Source organism: Pezoporus wallicus, unplaced genomic scaffold (assembly GCF_028554395.1).
Source record: "Pezoporus wallicus isolate ANWC-B61680 ecotype Strahan unplaced genomic scaffold, APGP_CSIRO_Pwel_v1 contig_8702, whole genome shotgun sequence".
NCBI lineage: Eukaryota > Metazoa > Chordata > Aves > Psittaciformes > Psittacidae > Pezoporus > Pezoporus wallicus.
This window is the reverse complement of record NW_026636754.1, coordinates 2,254,981-2,275,078: the sequence shown is the minus strand read 5'-3', so window position 1 is coordinate 2,275,078 and position 20,098 is coordinate 2,254,981. Positions and strand designations below refer to the sequence as shown.

Genomic DNA, 20,098 nt, shown 5'->3' with positions numbered 1-20,098 from the left:
GACTACTCTATTGGACTAAATCTTGAATTTTTACTGCCTCCATTTGGAATCATCCCAGAAGAAAAGGAATTTGTGTTTTGCAGATGCAGAGCAACCACCACCCCTCTGACAGGAGCATCATGGGCTTCTGCAGACCAGGCCACAGACATCCCAGCTGGAGGATCCCTGTGCCTGGCACTGATCCTGCTCAGCAAGCAGAAGTGGGGAGCAATCTCCCTCTCCCAGGGTGACTCAACAGGCACATGCAACCACCAAGGGACATGCCCCAGGATTAAATAGCCAAAACTTCTTCCACCCTCTGCAGGTAGCCTGAAGCTAGAGACCAAAACTGAGCATGAAGAGGCACAAATACAGACAGACTATTAAACGTTGTACGCCCTGTCTCCCACCAGCATGCAAATACTCCAATTTTGTCAGTAAGCACCTCAAATTTTGGCAAGATTCTAACTTTGCTTCTCATAGCCAAAGCAGATCAAAGAAGATGCCCTTCCTGTTTAGTCTGCACGGGCTCACTTTCCATTCCCACAGGGATCCCATTTCTCTAACCCTGTCATGCCCCGACTATAACCCCTTAAATGTGCCCTTTGGGAAAGTGATTCCCAAAACATTAGAAGACCTCTGGAAATACAAAATGCAGCATCTGAACCTGACCTCGGCCTGACATTCATCTTGCCTAGTAACTAGCATCCATCATCGAACATGACAATGGAATTGGACTTGGGGCTTCTAACTGGAGGATAGGGGCAAATAGTTAAGTATAAGGTGGTAAAAACCATACCAACTGGTCCCAGCTCTTTTTGAAGACCAGAATAGGTGGGTTCCCCTTATTAGGCACCCATCTGTGTCACCAACCTCTAATTAAGCATCTGCTCTCCAAGAGACTAACAAGTTCTTTTGCTGATAATCCCAACCAGCTTGGCAGCATTATTTATAATACAGCCATGGTGAGTCTCTGCTCTGCTCTGAGTCTCTTTGTTGTTAGAATAAGATGTAACTATATCATTATTTTAGGAGACATATAAAATATAATCCAATTATATGGTGGATACGTGGAATTCCTGATGATTTGCGAGCATGCCACTTTATTCGGGGGGGGAAGAAAGATTTAAAGAGACAGGTTGTCACTGGGCATCAAAGGATTTGGGATGATATTTAGGATAACAGTTTATAGACATGGAGCAAATCCTATTATAATGCCACATGGCCGTCAGGCTGTCACAGTGGCAGGTACATTGCATGTCTGAGCAAAGATGCCAGCCAGAAGCATGGTCATCTGAGGGATGCTGCATGTTATAGTCGGTGTGTCCTGTGTTTGATGGGGAATTGGAAGGCTTTCATGTATATCAGCAGCTGAAGTGCCTAGATAGCCCCTGTGTCATTCTCTGCTCTGTGGTGACCTCCCTGTTGGCTGTATCCTGGGCTATGGAGCACCCGGATCCTAAAGGGTGGGAGTTTGGGTTTATCCTGCAATCCGCCAAGGACAGGGTGGGGAAAGGAGCATGAACACAATCAGAGGAGTGAAAACAGGCATTTATCAAAGCACTTGCTCTGGAGCCCTGACCCTCTGCAAGATCCCAGCAATTGCCAGTGGGGCAACTGTGATGCCCCAGTATTGTCCTCAGCTTTCTTTGCAAAGCTGCTGCTTCCAACCCAGTGACATGGAGCCTCTCTGTAGTCTTCACCCAGCTCTGGTTTATGCCCAGAAGCCATACACGAGGTAGAGAAGGGAGCTGAAAGGGTGGCAATGCCCAAGAAGCAGAGCTGACCGCTCTCAGAAAACCACTCCCAGCACAAGCATGCTTTGAGCTTTTTGCAAGTGACTCATAATCAGCAAGATTCCAAGGGCACTGAAAGCCTAAAGCTGTTCCCTTGCCCGGGTACCATGGGACCTCTCCAGTGCCACAGGGATGAGCTCAGGAAACAGCCCAGATGGACAGACACACCACACCACTGCACCAGCCCAGGCCAAGGGCCGCTGGGGATGCAAAGTTAGGTCCAGTACTGGCCAGACCAGGGGGACCCACATCTCCCGTGCTGCTGTGGGGGACCATAAACTTATCCACCACCTCCCTCTGCCTCCAGCCAAACAACATATGCAGCAAAGAAAAGCCTTTCCTGCCTCCCTTGGCTTTTTCTTGTCTTTGCTTTTATCTCAGCAGTGCTCACAAGTGCATTAGCTCCTCTGCCAGCAGCCATTCCCCTCATCAGCCCGCAGCAGCACCCATCTCTCTGCTCACCATCCACCTCTTGCTACTCCCCACATCTTCATTTTGGGTACCCAGCCCCTGATGGGATCATGCCATGGTGGCTCCCATGTCCCCAGCGAGGTGACACAAATCTGAAAGGAATAAATACAGACCTGCTGAACAGGACATGCTTCCCCTGCATGCAGCCGCTGGGGAGCTGAGAGGACTAGCAGCAGGAATATGTAAAAGCCCCAAATAGTTTGATTTCATCAGGGTCTCAAAGATCACAGTAGCCTCCAAATGAAACCTCAGCCTTGCTGCTGTCAAGGGCTCTGCAGCTTGTAAGGAGAGTAAGGATGTCAGTGAGTTACCAGGAGTGACAAGATTCTTTCTTTTAGTTTTAAATGCAGGTACGAATCCAGCTCGTGCAAATGGCAGGAACACTTACACCATCTCTCCCTTTACACCCACAGCATCTCTCCCTTTACACCCACAGCATCCTTCCCTTTGTAAGTCCTGCGAGTCATTTCCACCTCGGAACTCTCCATCCCATGAGGAGCTCCACAAAGGGACACAGAGACACATGCCCAGGGCACGCAGACCCAAGCTTCAGAGGTTTGTGGTGTCTAAGGCCCTGCAGGGCTGTGCTGGGGTAAATGAGGTGCAGTGATGTGGCACCGAGGTAAGGCAGCAGCACCGGGAGCGCTTGCGCTGCAGCCAGATGGGCGCAGTAAAAGGCTCATTAATGGGGATCGTTGGACCTCCATTCCAGATTTCTGGATGAAATCTCCTCAGTGAGTATCATTATTATGGTGCTCTCAATCAAGTCAAGCAGCTTTATGACAAAATCAAAAGTTGTGATCCAAGCAGGGGAGAGATGGGGTAAGCAGCCTATTTATTTTGCTTTGGATTCACGGTGAGGACCCAGCAAGCTGCCAGGACACAAGAATTATGGCAACATCCCCCAAGCAGCTGGGGGCAGCGTTAAATATCGTCACAGCCCTCTGCCCTCTCAATCCCAGACCTCTCTGGATCCACAGTGGGGTTATGTAGATACCAGGATGCCAGTCTGCAGCTCAGAAACAAGAGAGAAAATCCCCTGGAGATGGGCTGCTGCAGCCCATATCCAAATGGCTGTTCACAGGCTAGGGAGGGTAGGGTTTGCATGCCAGGTTGTGATGAGCCCAGCATGAAAACATCGTTTGCAATGTGTTACCTGTTCAGTGTGACTGCCTGTACCATTTTCTCCCTCATTCCTGCACAGACACAGGGTGTTAGAATAAGGCCCTTTGCAGTCAGGGCTTGACATTTCCAAGACAGGAGATGAAAGACACAGAAGGTGCTGGAGAGAGCTGCTGACCAAAGCCACAAGCACCCATCTATGGAGATGAACAGCAGCATCTATGCTATCAACAGCCAGGCACTACAGTCTCCCCACAGAGCACTTCATGCTGCATTTACTCGTCATGACCTTCTAGATACCTTTCTCCATCCAAATCCTTTTCATTAGCTTGCACTCCCCTGTCTCCATAGTATCTGCCATTTTCCTATTCCATATGCAGCAATTCTGCTCCTTTGAGCTCTGCAGAGTTCAGATGCCACCAGATAGAGCAGGGGAACTCCCAGCCCTCACCTGCAATCCCAGCCACTCATTTCCTGGCTGGAGGTCTGATCTTTCTGCTTGTCCTTCCAAGAAAAAGGAGGAGCAGAATGGGTTAATCACCAGGCTGGTGGAGGGGGTAAGAGCCTGAATGGTAAAGCTGTACCATCCTCCACCTCTGACTCGTGGCTGTGGGTCAGCAGCACCATGTGGCATATGAGGACCTTCTGATTTTTGGGAAGATGACCCCTTGTTCCTCATATGCGTCTCAAACCATGGATTTATTGGCTCCCCTGCCAGCACATCTCAGCTGTCTTCTCCACTCAGAGGTATCAAGCTGAGATGTGGGGCTGCGGAGCTGCTGCTGACTGCTAGGGAGGGAAGGAGATCAGAAGATCATTCTCTGAAGAATTAAGATCCTAATCTGCCTTAAGCTGCTCAGCGCCAGGATGGGCCCTCCTGAGGCAGCATCTCATCTCATCTCATCGGCAAGGACAAGCAGATGAGGCAGAGCGAGGCATAAGCTGGCATGGGGTTCACAGCCGCAAAACAGCCTTGCAAAGGAAAGATTGAGCTTCAATTAGACTTTGCCCTTCATTATGTGAGTTTGCTGTCGACCTTGCTCATTAAAAGCCAGCTGCAGGTAGGAGGAAGCATCAGAGGGATTACACACACTGCAGCTGTGTGAGGAGAGCTGATATCTCTCAGCATCATCAGGCACAAAAGCCAAAGTCAAAAAGTCTTCTTCCCAAAGCCGCCCATCCTATGGAATGCCATGAGGATGCGACACAGCTGCTGCATCTGCAGCATCGCCCGAGTGTTCGAGAGCCAGAGCCTTTCCCAAACATGCCTCTCTTCTGATGGGAGTTATTGCACCAAGAATAAAAACACAGCAGCCCAAAGGAAGCTTTAGCCTGGGGATTGAAAATCCCACTGCAGAGGCAGACAAGGAGAACATGATCTGACCAGGAACCTCTGGCTCATCACCTGAATGCTGGCAAGGACATGATGCTTCCACGGCATGGCCTCCTGTGGCATGGATTGGACTAGAGGACCTTTGAAAGTCACTTCCAACCCAAACTACTCTGATTCTATGAACATCCTTGCCTGTTGGACACTGATGCTGTGTGGGTTTGGTGCTTCCTTCAGGGCAGTTTCATCCCCACCAGATTCCAGAAGACACCACGTACTCAATACCTTAGCTATCACTGCAGAAATCTGCTCTTGGCATTGGGCAGGAAGGAAACATAATTATCTGGGCAAGAGAAGATGACGATGATGGGCAGTTCTGCTGCATGCCTGTCCTGTGCAAGGCTGGAAAGGCTGTTTGAGCAGCAATGCTATAACCTGTGCCCTGAGCCCTGGGACCAGATCCAGCCTGTGAGGGACAGGAATGTTCCTCTTGCAGTGAGTGGGCACTTTGGAGGCTCAGATCTTTAAAACTCCACAGTATTTTCCTTCATTACTTCTTCCACCTGGGAGCAATATCCTGCTGCTGCAGCCTGGCTGCTCCAGGGACCTTTCCAGCTGACTGCAGCCATTCCTCTTCAGGCACTTTGCATTTAGCTTCATGCAAGAGAGCAACTCGGCTGGTCACAACCTCTCGGCTTCAGGATGCTGTTGTAGGGTGCCAGTGGGAAAGGCACATTCCCAAAATACACTGAAATGGAAACCACACGATCCCTGCTGCACAGCAAAGAGGAGGAAGGGAGTCAGTGAGCAAATATTTGTCTGGCTACCCTGCTTTCTAGCACAGAAAGGCTGAAGAAGAGAAAATACAGCTTTCCAGTAAAACTCAACCCACTGATGCTGCCAACACTCTGGGATTGTGGCAGTTTGGTACCTTCCCAGTGTTTGGTCTAGTTTTCTTTTGAAGAAACCAGCAGGACAAGGGGGAAGGAGGTGGTTTCAAAGCATACAAAGCCAAACTGCTGAGCATTAAATCTGCCAACACCTTCCTTGTTGCTCCAGGACACTAGAAGCTGTGCCAGCTTCTTTTGCTCTCTGCACTGTCGGCTTTACAGCCCCTGAACAAGTCCCAGAACTGTCTCACTGTGTGTCTCAGGTCACATCTGGATCGCAGGGCAGAGAAGGAGAAGACTGCCCAGGATGGGCACTGAGGTGGTAGTCACCTTCTGAACACACGTTATCCCGCTGACACAGGAACGTCATTCTGTCAACAGGAGGACTAACAAAGCCTGGTTTCCAATGCATCATGCCTCGCTGCCTGACATTTTATCCAAGGCAGACTGGGGGTTCAACGCCTTAGCAGACACTAAAGAATCCAGAAGTGAGACAGATGTGAGTGACCTGACCACCGGAAAAGCTTTTGAGACCATCCTATTACAGCCATCAGTCACTGCCCTTAGAGAAACCTAACTCAGAAACAGAATTTCTGGTGCCTGATATTTCATAATGTGACTGGAAATTCTGCCTGCATTGAAGATCTCTTTTCCCAGGTGGGTCCTCTGATGTTCCACACAACCAGAACCCGCGCTGCAGCCCTTCTCAGTGGGGTGCTTTACTATTAAAGTCTCTTCCCTTTACCTGCCCACCAACTTTTATGAAATGCGTAGTTAAAATCACTAAGATTTTACTCCTTCAATCACATGCCAGCGAAGCAAAGCACTGAGCTGAGAAGTTAATAGGTTACGCTTGACAACCAGTCTCGGCTGAGTACAAGGAATGCAATCACCTAAGCCACACTTCTTTAGGAGTCAGGCTAAAAATAACACAGAAAAAGCCATAGAAATAGGATCTCTAGTATTCTTTTTTAGGGTACAGCAAGTGTAAAGGTCTGATCTGAACCCTTGCTCATGCTCTCGTGACATTCCCCACCAGCTCTCCCTTCTCCCATCCTGGTCTGCTTTGCCAGGCTCTGGCACCAGCCAGGGAAACTTCAATGCCTGTGGCAAGCTTCAGCTAAAGGAGCAGCTTGTTTTCACTGCCCAGAGCCTGTAGATTTAAATATGGCCCTTAGTTTGAAAACAGGGTCCTTGTTTTTCATAAAAAGCCTCATCCATCTTCACAAATACCGCTCCATCCTGGCTGCATCACTGCATGGTACTTCCTATGACCTGCCCTGCACTGCCCGGGGGCAAAATGAGATGAGAAAAGGAGTATGTCAGGAAGGAGGCAGCATCGGGGGGCTTCTCCTTCACTTCATCCCACATCCTCAGCAGGGAGATGAAAATATTCCCACGATTTTGACTTGCTGTAGCCCTGAGAAATGTGAGGCTGGTTCCAAAGGCACCTACTCAGTCTGCCAAGGCAGCGATGGATGATGCAGATGAATCCTCCAGAGTGAGGGAGAAGAACAAAATCCTAGCTCCCTGCCCAGATCAGCACTCCCAGATCCTCTGGAAGAGCCTGCTCCCGTGCACCAGCCTGCCCTGAGGAGGAGAGAAGGGAGCACAGTGTTCTTTGCATCATGCCATAGGAAAGAAAGGGAAAAGGGTAATTACAGAGAGACCCGCAGAGTTTCCCTCTTGCACTAAAGCCCTCTGCTCTCCAGAGCACTGCACGGTTCTCTGGGAAGGAAAAAGGGGTGCAGGTGTGAACACATGTGAGTACGTGTGAATGCACGTGTGTGCACACACAGCAAGCGCTGCGCTCCGTGCACTCACACGGGCACCCTGGGGGCTGACACTTGCAACACAGGCACTGCTGCAGCAGCAGCCCAGCACTCACCCTGGCAGCAGAAGGAAGCACGGCTGCAGCAGCCGAGCAGAATAGATGCTAATGGGGCCTGAGAGAAGGGGAGGAGGGAGAGGAGGGAGAAAGGAAGGGGAGGGAGGGGGAGACTAAACCCCTGAGTCAATGGGGGAACACTACAATCCACCACAGACACGATGAAACCAACCCAGTACAACATTGTCCGGTTAAACTCGCAGCCCTGTATTATTCCCAGCTCGCATTAAGTAGCTCTGTAGTGTTAGTGCTGTTCTTGGAAGATAACTTCACCTTTCACCCCTTAAGCTCCGAGACACTCCTAAAAGTACCAGCATGTTATTACGAACAGAAGAGCAGTGTTAATGCTGAAATGCTCTATCCCCTTCTCCTCCCTCCCTGTCACCGCTGGATTTTAAAGCACAGCGTTCTTAAAAAAAAGGGAATATGTGCTGGGAATGCAGCATCCCCTTTCTGCAGCAAGCCCTGTGTGCAGAGGAGACCCCCATAGCTTGCACAGTGAGTGCTGCTCCTCACCATCTCCCACCCTGTTTCTCAAAGCCGTGGGGTTTCGGTGCTTCCCATCACCCTTGTCCCCTCTGCGGGGCAGGGAGGGATGGGAGTGCATCCCTTGGAGGGCAAGGACGATGCCACAGTGAAGGTCAAGGAAAACCATCTTCATGCACTTCAAAATATCCAAACAACTAACAATGCCTCAAAGCCCAAGTGAATTCAAGCTACAAGGGCACACACAGGGTTAAGCTGGTGGTACTGGGGAGCCAGGACGGCTCCCCTGCAAAGACTGGGCTGGCAGAGCTATACATGGTCTCCCTCCCAGCACTTCCTAAAAGCCAGGAGGAGCCTCTCCTCTCCCTTCCCATCCTCCCTCCTTCAGGCACATCATCAGCGACTGCCTCAGCTCTTCCTCGCAGGATCTGTTGTTTCATGTTTGAGTTGCCTTCCTGAGACTGTGAAGTCTTTGGGGGCAGGGAGGGCTGTAATGTGTGTTTGTCAGAGCCTGTAAACGGGCAGCTAAATGTGTTTGTTTTCAACCGCTTGTTTGGTTTTCAAAGGGGTAGTTACAGGAAAGTACACAGCGGAATAAGTAATTGGTACGTGGAGCAGAGCTGGGAGGGGATGGGAGAAGCTGCTGCGTGCTGCAAGGGTTGTAGTGGCTCCGTGGAGAAATGCAGATGTCACCAGGCAGATTTCCATTCCCTTTTCTCCCCAGCTTCTCAGTCTGAAGGGTTGGGATGACCCCAGAGACCTACCCATAGCCCTGCCTTGGGAAAGGCTGGAGATGCCCAGGCAGGTCACTTAGGGATGCACCCATGCCTCTGCCTGGCTTCACCACCGTTTATTCCTGCAGGCTCACGCATTCAATTGCACTTTTAAATGTGGCTTTACACGCTTGGGACATTTATTTTTCTGTCTTCTCCTTGTCAGGCATAGTCTGTGTCCTTCTGCCGGATGCTGGATCAAACCCTCCTGCATTGCTTTCCCTCCTGCCTGGCTCGTCCAGCTAATGAAATTGTAATCACTTGCACAGTAGCATCTGTGATGCTTTGAACACTGAGCTGAGAGGCAGAGCATCCGAAAACAGCCTGATTAAAAAGGAGTTTGGGGAGGGGGCAGTTTGCCTGAGGGTGACAATGTCTCTTACACTTGAAGTGAAATATATCTGTGTTGAAGAGTGGGAAAGAAAACAGAAAAACTTTTGCCCCTCCGGAGGTTCAGAAGCCCTTAGGCTGTTGGCCTCTGGATTCATGTACACTGTGCTTTAGCACTTTAAAAAGTGCCTAAAAAAGCAAGAAACCACTAACTGGTGGACTGGAAAACATCCCATCACCAGCCAGCCATATGCCGCGAGGGTGTCATGCCATGGGGTTAGCAGCGGTATCATATGCAAGGTAAAGATGCTTCACTGCATATATTAAAGGCAGCCTGAGCCCTAAATGCACCCTAAAGAAGATGGATCTCCTTGGGAGGCTGAGATCTATTCATCACAATCTGATTTCTAAGTGTCAATTAATCTTGCTGCCTGTGCGCTGTTCCCCAGCCCTGACACATCTCTCACTGTCCCTGACTTGGAAGACTAATGGGAGACAGTGTTTGAGTATATAAAAGATAATTAATAGAAAACATCCTCCCTTTAGAAAACAACCACCAAACCAGCCTTTTAGTATAATACGTCTTTCCACTCGCATCCATTCCCACAGATACAACTGGCAGCTACTGTCATTTGGGGAATGTTAATTGCCCAGCAAGAAACTTAGATACCGTTTTAAAAGGGTAAGAACAATCCTCCTAAAGTATGCAGCTAATACAAAAGAAATGATGATTTTGTTCTAAGTGCCTATTGTTCCTCTCTCAGCTCTGAGCCATTCCCTGGCTCCTGCTCTGACATTCCAAAGAGCCTCAGAGCCCCCGGCATGGTGAGATGTAATGCAATGAGATAATGTTATTTTACTTATAACTTGGAGGGAAACATAACACATGGATGGGGAACCTGTTGCTCGCACAGAGACATCCCAGAACACTGACACAGCAGCAGGGTGAGGAGGAGCAGCTGGGATGCTGGCTGTGGATGGGAAAGGCACTGATGGTGGCAATGCAGGCTGCTGGGAAGCAGCCCCAGGGCAAGGCTGTGGTATGGTGAGAAAAAAGTCCTGGGAATGAGGAAGGAAATTATTCTTTCCTGTGTTTGAGAAAGGAGATGCTGAGATTGACTGAGGTTCAGTAACAGGGATGGGTTGGGGAATAGTAGGGCTTGGGGTGAAGGGGTCTCCTGCACTGATTTTTCAGAAGAGGCCAATGTGGAGTTGGACAGGATCCTCCTTGCTCCAGGAAAAACTGCTGGGAAAGCCAGCGAGGGGGCTCTTGTGCATGGGTCAGAACCCGGCTGAGCAGCTTTGCTTTTAGTCCCTTTGAAAGCTTGCTGTAATTCCTGCCTGGAGAGGGGTCAGGGAGAGTTCCCACGGGCTTGTCCTTCCCACTTTGTGTCCTGAGACAATAAAAGCTAAAGATTTAAGGCTTAGAAACACCTGAAACAAAGCTAAGAGGCCCACAGAAAGACACTTCCCTGGGTAGGTCCAGCGCCTCAGCACCCTCACAGGGAAAAGCTTCTGCCTAAAATCCCATCTCAATCTCCCCTCAAGCAGGTAAAAGCCATTCCCCCTTGTACAGTCCCTACAGATCCTTATCAGAAGTCCCTCTCCACCTTCCTGGTAAGCCCCCTTTAGGTATTGGAAGACTGCTCTAAGGTCCCCCAGAGCCTACTTTATTCCCAGATTCCCAGACTTCCACTGGGGTTTGTGACTATTTCCAGAGGACCAGGGAGAGACCAGAGCTCTGTATGCACTGAGCCTGCCAGAACATCCTCCCCGTCGTGCACAGCTTTCCAGCCAACACATACGAATGAGAGCAAGCGGTACCTCCCCAGCCACAGGGACAGCAGAGGCAAGTGGCCCTTTCCTAAAGCCATCAACAGGAAAAATAAGCCTACAGGGTCTGTCTTGGAAAGTAAATGACTACAACATCACCCTGCTATGAACAACAGATGAAACATCCTGTGCTCCATGGATGGGAAATGCAGTTGTAAGTTTGGAAGCGGAGGCAGTAGCTGTCAAACCTATTCGAGTTTCATCAGCCTGTATAAACAGGCTGTAAATCCTGTAACTACAGATTCCCCCTTAGGATTTTGGCACATCTACTCCTAAGCCAACCTTGGAAAGTACAGAAGGTATAGAAACGAAACCTAATAAAACCTAAATATTGTCTTCCACGTTCTGAAGCTCGGCAAAGGTTTGATTTACATTTCTAGCAAAGGTTCCTGCATCTGAAGCAATGGTTTGTATATTGTATTTGTCTAAGATTATAGGTACTTTATGGCATTTACTGTATCTTGTAAATATTCTGTAAAGCACTATTGACAGAACAATTATGGTAGAGGAAAAGGAATAACAGTTTTGAATCAACTCCTCTTGGAAGAAAAAATGGATTTTGCCCTTTGCTACTGTGAATGATCTGCAACTCTGATGCTTAACAGCACCTATTAGAAGAACACAGTCAAACTACCCCCCCCCCCCAGCTAATTCCTCCAAAACCTTACCTCCCAGTTATGCTCCTGGGAAAGGGGACAGGGTCTTGGAGCATCATGTTGGAAAACACGTCATAGGAAAAACTGGTGTCCTGCAAATGAGAGCTGCAAAACTCCCCCTACTTTTTGGTAACCAAATCTGTGTGCTGCCACTACAGATAAGACCTCTGGCTACACCACTGGGAGTGATCTCACCCTTGCAGCTTTTCCCTATAGCTTATCCAACACAAGCAGCCAGAGCAGAGTTTTGGGGCAGCCAAGGGTGTGATGCTTGGTGTGAGGCATTCACCCGCATGGCCCCATATGCTCGAGTGCCAGCTCTGCTCTGACTCCTAAGGGGAAGCTCTTGCTCTCCTTGGAGGAGAACCAGTCCCTCTCCAGTGTGTTGGGAGCTGTCAGCAGCTGCGAGCTGGAGGGAAGAGGCAGCTGCCGGAGCGGGCGCACATCCCTGTGCCGTGCCACGGATGGGACTGGATTGGATTGGATTGGATGGTGGTGGAGGGATGATGTTTGATCCTATTTTTAGTCCTGCCTGCAGCAGGCTTGTGAGTGCACAGCCAGCACTGTGGAACAATACCACAGTGGACGCTCATGCTCAGAGCAGGTAAAATCCCACGCTCGGCACCCAGCGCAGCACACAAACCCCGCAGCCTCCATCCCTGCTCACCCTGTGAGCTAACAGACATATCCCTTAAGCCCATCCTCAGCGTGGCATCGAAGTGATGCAAAAACCAGAGATGGAATCACAGAGACATCACCAGGGCCTGACAACAGCCAGACATGAAACCAGCTGCTCTGCAGCCCTGCCTGGGACTCGGAGCCACAGCTCAGCAGCACGCCGCAGGCACTGCAGCCAGCCCAGGGCCAACTCCTGCTGCAGCACCTGCATGCGTCCATGCAGGCAGAAACCCAGTACCCTGCTTAGCAGTTGCCATGTGGGTACAGTTCTACCACAATCAGCCCCTACGGACCCTGGTTGCCAACTTCACCCCAAATCTGTGCTGTGTAGGGACCAAGGTGGCTCCATCCCACCCCTGCCGGTACTGCAGGCAGCAGGAACCTTTGCCATGCACCACCTCCCTGCAGACCCAGAGGGGCTGGATGATACTTAGAGGACAGGGACGTGACCTCCCCTTGCCATGACTTCCCTCACTGGGTGAAACAGTTCCATTTCAGTGCTTTCCTACTCTATAAAATAAAGACCTGACCACCAACACAACAGCAGAGGAAGTGGGAGGCAACTAGAGGAGCCCCTCAAGAGGATTGAGCAAAGTGAGTCTTATGTCCAGTCCATGGAGAATTAAGGTAGCTTGGGGTTAATATTGCCCAACCCTACAGCACTGGACCCTGCTAGGCAGGAAGCAGCTTAGACAGAGCCTAGGTGAAGCCAATGGCTGCCATACACATGCTGCTCACAGAAGAGACCTCACACTGGATTTAGTTTGTGAGCCCAAGTCAGTGGCCAGGGATGCCTGAGGTCAATGCCTGGCCAGCACACGTGTGTGCCAGGAGAGATGCTTTCTCAGTGCCACTTCCCTGTGCTGATGCTACCGGCTCCAAATACTGCTCCAAAAAGACATGTGAAAGCAAAGGGTCAAGCTGCTAATGGGAAACTGCTCTCCCAAGGGATCCGGGTGGATCTTCTCCCCTTCTCCCACAGCAAACCCCAGAAAGACCCAGGAGATGGTGTGGCATTGGAGAGGAATAGGGATGGCCCCAGGGACCTGGGCAGTGAGCAGGGACAGGCTTGGAGGTGGCCAGGGGGCTGCACAAGAGCAGCAATCACAGCTACCTCTGTCCTCAGCCTCGTGACACAGGGACTCCCACCATCCACACCTTGGACACTGTGGAGGTCTCAGCAGGAAGCCCAGACACTGATGCTGTGCAAAGCATCTGACGCATGCGAATGATGCAAAACACAAGCCCTGTTTTCTACAGGATTAAAAGCTCTCTCCAGGCAACTGCCAACACCTGCACATCACTTGGGAGCAGTGACAGCATTGCTTGCTGGAGCAAGCTGAGGGGTATCACCCCTATGGGTGGCTTCTCTAGGCCAGAAATGCACTCTCCAAAGACCTTTACCACCATCAGAGCCCCCTGCATGGGAGTCCCCACCAGCTGCAGTGCTGCAGGCCCATTGAGGACAGCTAAACCTTGGAGAGGACATTGCCCATGGCCTGAAGCCATAGAGAGGAGCTGGCCCACCATCGCTCCCAGCCAAACCAAATCCCAAATGGACCTTTCTCACAATCTGAAGCTGGGAAACGTTGCTCCCTTGTTTTACTGCATCACATTTTCTTTTGTGCTTCTCCATCTTCCAAACTTGTCTCCAGGGTCCCTGGTTTCAGGCCAGGTCTGTCCACAGCTTTCCAAGGCACACACACATTAGAGTGGTGAGCGTGAGCCAAGTGAAAACCAATTCAACATGTTCTGTCTGGTTCACGTAACACAAAGGGCCAAACAGTGACATGGCTGGGGCCACTGCATGGAGCTGCTGTCCCCCTCCCAGCATCCCCACTGAGAGCAGCTCCCGTGGCATCCTATGGCACAGAGACCCCTTGGCCAGCTGGAGCAGGGAGTTAATGGGACTGATCTGAAAACAGCAGCAGTGAGACATGTGCAGAGCTCTGTCAGTGGTGTCCTCCAAAAGTATCGAAGGAAATGCTTGTTCTTCAGTATTAGAAGTGGGGATGCTGATCCTATACCAGACAATTAGTGACTGCAGTGATATCACAGGCCATATAAACCCACACAGAGCAGGACACACTGATTCACTCCCATGACGTTACAAACCCGCCCAACATACACCCTGGTCCATGTGGTGAGAAGAAGAAGTGGTAAGAAAGTTTCCTGCAGGGTGGTGGTGTCACCTGCCAGACTCTCATCTTCCCACTCTGCTGGGAGCTCTGAACATCCCAACTGCTTATTAAAGTCTGGGCTGACGCAAAGAACAAGGCGCTGCTTCCTCCCTTGCCCCCTTTCAGACAGGACGTTAAGAGCAGCCTGGAGTTTAGTTAATAAATACCACTGTGAAAATCCTCTCAAATAACCCGAAGGGTTAGGTAAGTGTGCAATTGCGCTGCAGGGGATTGCTGGCTGAGGTCTCCCTTTCACACAGAAGCTCCCCAACATTTGAGGATGCTCCTAGAGAAGCATTCCTGAGACAGCAGAGAACCTTTTTGATGAGGTCTGGAGATGAGGGTTGTGTCCAGCCCTTGTGTTACCAGGAACCGTAAGGTTACCATCCTCTGAGATCCACCCGTGGATAACAGGGTTGAATGTTGAACTGGGAAGGTCAGTCCTCCCAGAGCATCGTACCCACATGAGCCACAACTGCAGGAGCAGGGGAAGCAAAACTATTTTACCACCTAATCCCAATTATCTCTTGGCTCACCTTTTGTTCTGCCTTTCTCCCACAGTAGGGAATTCTATGTATTCTTTGACTAGTTTTAGCCATTTCTTGCAATGCTGCTTTGCTGGGACCACAGTGATGTGAGCTCTTGGTAAGTTATATGACATTTAAACCGGTGTAAATAACAACAACCTCCAGTTAAGCCAGGGATTAACTCCAGATTCCTCTGCCTTAATAATAAATACTTTGACTTAATGAGAACAAATGAATGGGCTTTCAAGAGTTAGCACTTCTACACTGGGACACAAAGCCTGCATTTGACAGTGACCAGAGAAGAATACTTAAAGACATGAACCTGTCTGCCTGTTCCTCTTATTAATTCAATATGAATGGATTTCAAAAAAAAAAAAAAAGGAAACTGCAATGGCTTAGACCAGAACAGAGATGCACATTAATGGAAAGACCCAAAAGCTTAATTAAAATCATGAGATACAGTAGATTCTCAAGTGTTTGCAGTCTGGATATTTTTCATTAAGATATTTTGCAGCTTCAGCAGAAGCTGTGAGCTTGGCACAGGAGTTTATTGATAGTGTACTTGGGGCTAAGGATTGAGACAGAGTGAGTCCAGATCACACAACCACCTACATGGCTGGGCAGCAGCCTGCACACTCCTTTACTGCTGCCAGAATTCAGGCAGGAAGAGCTGAAGGTGAGCTCATCTCCCACCAAGTTTCACTGAGCTTTGGCATATCATTCCCTTCACTGCTTTGAAGAGCCTCAGTGAAAAGATGCTGCACTACAGCACCAAGGGCAAAAGAGGGATACTGCAGTATTAAACTAGATGCTTTAAGCAGAAGGGTAAGCTTAAAACTAAAGGAAAATTCAGGAAAAGTGAAAATCCAGTGGTTAGGTCACCCATGGCTGGGGACACCTCAGAGTGAGGGCAACCTCACGAGGTGGAAATGGAGCCAAGACATGAAATACTCATGAATGGCCTGGTTTACCAGGTTTCCAGCATCAACCCCATAAAACAGCTTTTGGAAAGAATAAAAACCAAACCACTAACCCCAAACCAATTTAAAATCTATTGGACCTTCCTCCCCTCCCCGGCACAGTCGGATTTGTCACAGCCTTTGGGACATCAGCACCACCAGAATTTCCACAGGAGCCCCTGTAACAAAACCACTGCAGGCTGCCATGTCCTGGGATATTTATGCAAACCAGGAGGCATGGCAGGATTTCACAGCAGGAGAACAAATTCATTTTGTAAAAGGTATTTATATAGTTCAATAGGTGTGTGCAGTGCTTCAGAGGTATAAAACATGAGATCCCTGCCCTAAGGGCTTTATAATCTAATAACACATACTAGGTAAATTAAAACATACATCACGACTGCGATGAATGCCCACCCCATAGACGGGAGGGCATTTGAGCCATATGACAAGGCAGAACTCAATTTCCATTTGAGATTTGTAGTTTGCCTTTAAACAGCCGCCGTTCCCTAACCCCCAAGCAAGGGAGAGATTTATCAGCATTACATCTGGGGGGAGGGAATGCTCCAACCCAGGATCATTTATTAATTGTTATTTATTATCTGTTAAACAAGGACAGCGTGTGCAGCAATAGCATTCCTTTCTCTGGATTAATTGTTGCTGTGTGATTCTTAGGTTTTATATTTCTAGCAGCCCTGTTCTAACCTAGCCGGCTGAAAGGGGGGGCAATGGAACAGGCACTCACACAATTAATGTAATGAGAGTAATTAATTTGAAAATAATACCCAGGGGGTGGGAGGGTTAAGGCTTTCTTTTTAAAGAAATAAAAGTCGAACCTAAGCTCCCACATCCCTCAGGACCCGGTGCTACACTGACTGCACTCGTTATGTGCGCATTTGAATACTCACTCGAGCACATTTCTCATGCTGTTATTTCACCACTTCCTCAGCCTTGCATAATAGATGCAGTCATTGCCACTAAAGAGCCGACAGTTACCCACAGAGGTAAGGAAGAATATCATAAAGCAGGCAGGAGATGGGAATAAAGCTCTACACATCAGGTCTTTCCTTGGGGTTTGCTCACTCTCCGCAAAGGAAAAATAAATAGAATCAGAAGACCAAAGAGCCAAAACACCGATCAACGAGCCCCTGGTGTCCCCTTTCCCCTTAACCAGCCAGGTACACTGAGCTCATAGAATCCCAGCCTGGTTTGGGTCGTAAAGGACTTAAAGCTCATCCAGTTCTAACCCCTGACACAGGCAGGGACACCTTCCACTGGAGCAGGTTGCTGCAAACCCTGTCCAACCTGCCCTTGAACACTGCCAGGGATGGGGCAGCCACAGCTTCTCTGGGCACCCTGTGCCAGCGCCTCAGCACCCTCGCAGGGAAGAGCTTCTGCCTTAGATCTAACCTGAGCTTCCCCTGTTTCAGTTTGAACCCATCACCCCTTGTCCTGTCGCTACAGTCCCTGATGAAGAGTCCTTCTCCAGTACCCTTGCAGGCCCCCTTCAGACATAATTCCCTCTTCATCCTCCTGCACATGGCCCCACTGCACCCTGCAGCCATCCAGGACCTGCCTAACTCACTCAGGGAAGTGTTTCATTTCATCTGACGTGCTCCTGCTCTAAGGTCAGGGAAACACTCCCCAGAGGTAATTGTGGATGAGGCACTGACAATGCACAAGTAGTGATGCGGGGTCCACATCCATAGACCAGGATGGGGCTGGGCAAGAAGGGTGCATCCCCACTGCTAACACAGCTGCTGCTTGGGGGAAGGAGGTGCCTTGCGGTGGCAAAACATGGAAAATCCCCACAGCACACCTTGCCATCCCTTCCCGTGCCACATGCTGGTCTCCAGTGCCTGTCCTGAAGCTGAGCCAGTCTTCTGTTTCTTGTGTATCTGCAACAAGTAGCACCCAGACACGTGGGAGAAGCTGGAAAGCTGTCTGGGTAATGAAGACAAGGAATTGCAAGATGCAATAGCACCATTTCACCACATTCTTGGCTCTGAACTGCAGCCAGCAGCCTGTCAAATTAACCTTCAGCTGCCTGCTGGGAGTAGACAAAGCTATGGCACAAGAAACCGTATGAAAAGCTCTGGCTTGTGGGTTTGCATTGCCATACATTTGTGAAGGGAAATGCAGGGCTGGAACCTTTTACCTGGCATCACTGACAGGTCTTCAGGAGGGAACAGGGACAGCTCTGGTGCCTTACTCTCTCTGAGGTTGCGCTCTCTGCCTACCACTGACAAGGACCAAAAGCAGGAAAGGACAAACCCAGCACTTGAGTCAAACGGCAACTCCCAATTCAAACTTCTCAGAGGTCACCTGAAATAGCTCACGTTTTTGATCAAACTTTACATTTGGCAAAGAGACAGTTCGTAGTCCCAGCTGCAGCATAGCACAGTCTCATCCAAACCAAACCTGGCTGTGACAAACACTAGAACGTGTTATTTTGTGAGCGTGCACTGCGTGATGTCAAATCATAAAACAAAAGTCTCTGTAGGATTTGCTGCATGTGAGCACTTCCAAAGGCACAGGAATCATAGAATCATAGAATGGTTTGGGTTGGAAGGGACCTTAAGATCATCCAGTTCCAACCCCCTGCCATGGGCAGGGACACCTCACACTAAACATGGCACCCAAGGCTCTGTCCAACCTGGTCTTGAACACCACCAGGGATGGAGCATTCACAACTTCCCTGGGCAACCAATTCCAGTGCCTCACCACCCTCACAGTAAAGAACTTCTTCCTTATATCCAATCTAAACTTCCCCTAATTTAAGGAAATAAATGTTCATTGAGTCTCCAGTAACTACACCGGTCATGCCGACTTGAGAGAACAGAGAATGATTTCTATCTTCTTTTGGAGCAGGGTAGAAGACAACCCCGTGTGTGTGTGCGCGTGTGTGTGTGTATGTGTGTGGAGCTGGTGGTGTCTTCAAGCAGCCTGAATATCCTTTGGTTTGATATCTTGCTGAAGGAGTAAAGAATTACACTAGCATGGAAGATATTCCACAATGGGATGGCAGGGAATTTTAGCTTTCTCCCCAGCTCCACCACAGGCATTTCCGAGGAGTTACTGAAACACATTGTTTCTGATTTTCCAATTAGTAGAATATTGGCATTTCTCTAAATGAGAGGGGAAGGGAATGAAGAAACCATGGTGGGAAGTACAAGTTTCCAGACAGAAGCAGAAGGAGCACCACAGGAATTTATGAAAACGGCAGCAAGTCTTAACTCCCACACAGCAACCTGCCCGTGGCACAATGCAGAATCACGGTGGTTTGGTCAGCTTTGGATGCTTGCTGTTTGTAAACTGAATTCAACAGGGAGCTGTAAGGGCTGCCACAGCCCATCTCCCACCATCACATCAGGGAGCAGTGAAGAGAGACTGTCTACTATTTAATAACACAGTGCTTCAAGAGCTCCCATTTGGGGGGTCCAACTCTCTGCCCTTCCCCACAGCAGTGGGATGGCCGATGGGCATCAGTGCCCGGCCAGGACACCCCCTCACTCCACTCTTTGCAGGGCCAACAACCCAAAGGCGGACCAGATAAAGGATGCTGAGCCCTGCCACTGCATCGGGGTGGGGACGCATCACCTTTGGGTGGGGAGGTGAGACGGGGGCTACGGCAGCATCCCCCTTTCTCTACCACACCGGCAGCTCAATGCTGTGTTTTGTTCAGGATTTAACTTCTTTTTTTCCCTGTTTTCCCTCCGGTGTTCGTTAGCAGAAGTGACATTTCTGCGGACGGGCAGGCGATGACGGCAGCTAATGGCTCCCGGGCCCTCTCTGCTGTTTCCTTAGCAACTGAGGGAAGGGAAAACAGAACCTGTCAGATGGAAAATGTCAATTATAGCGGATGCGGAGGGAAGAGATGCTGCGAGCAGAGGAGGCGTGCGGTGGCGGGGGGAGCACGGTGGCCGAGGGCGCAGTAGTGGCTGGTTGGGGGGTGCCTGGCACTGCCATCCCAGCAAACAGCATCGGGATGACAACAGCCAGGTGCTGGATGGAGGCTTGCACTGTCCCACGGGTAATTTTGCCAGAGAAAGCCTGGCCTCATGGCCAAGCAGCTGCCTGACCCCTTGCCCAGGCAGCCCAGCCTGCCCTGCAGTACATGAAAGCAGCTGGAAACATATAAATCAGATTAACTAATAAATAAATAAGAGGGAGGAATAAATAAAAGGCAGCAGGCGAGCT

The 20,098-nt window shown here is 49.7% G+C and overlaps 1 protein-coding gene across 10 annotated transcripts in view; it reads right to left on the bottom strand.

Moving 5' to 3' along the window:
* TNRC6C (trinucleotide repeat containing adaptor 6C) overlaps nt 1–20,098 on the bottom strand; it is a 316,602-nt gene that overhangs the window by 157,492 nt on the left and 139,012 nt on the right. The gene's annotated exons all lie outside the window — the stretch shown is intronic.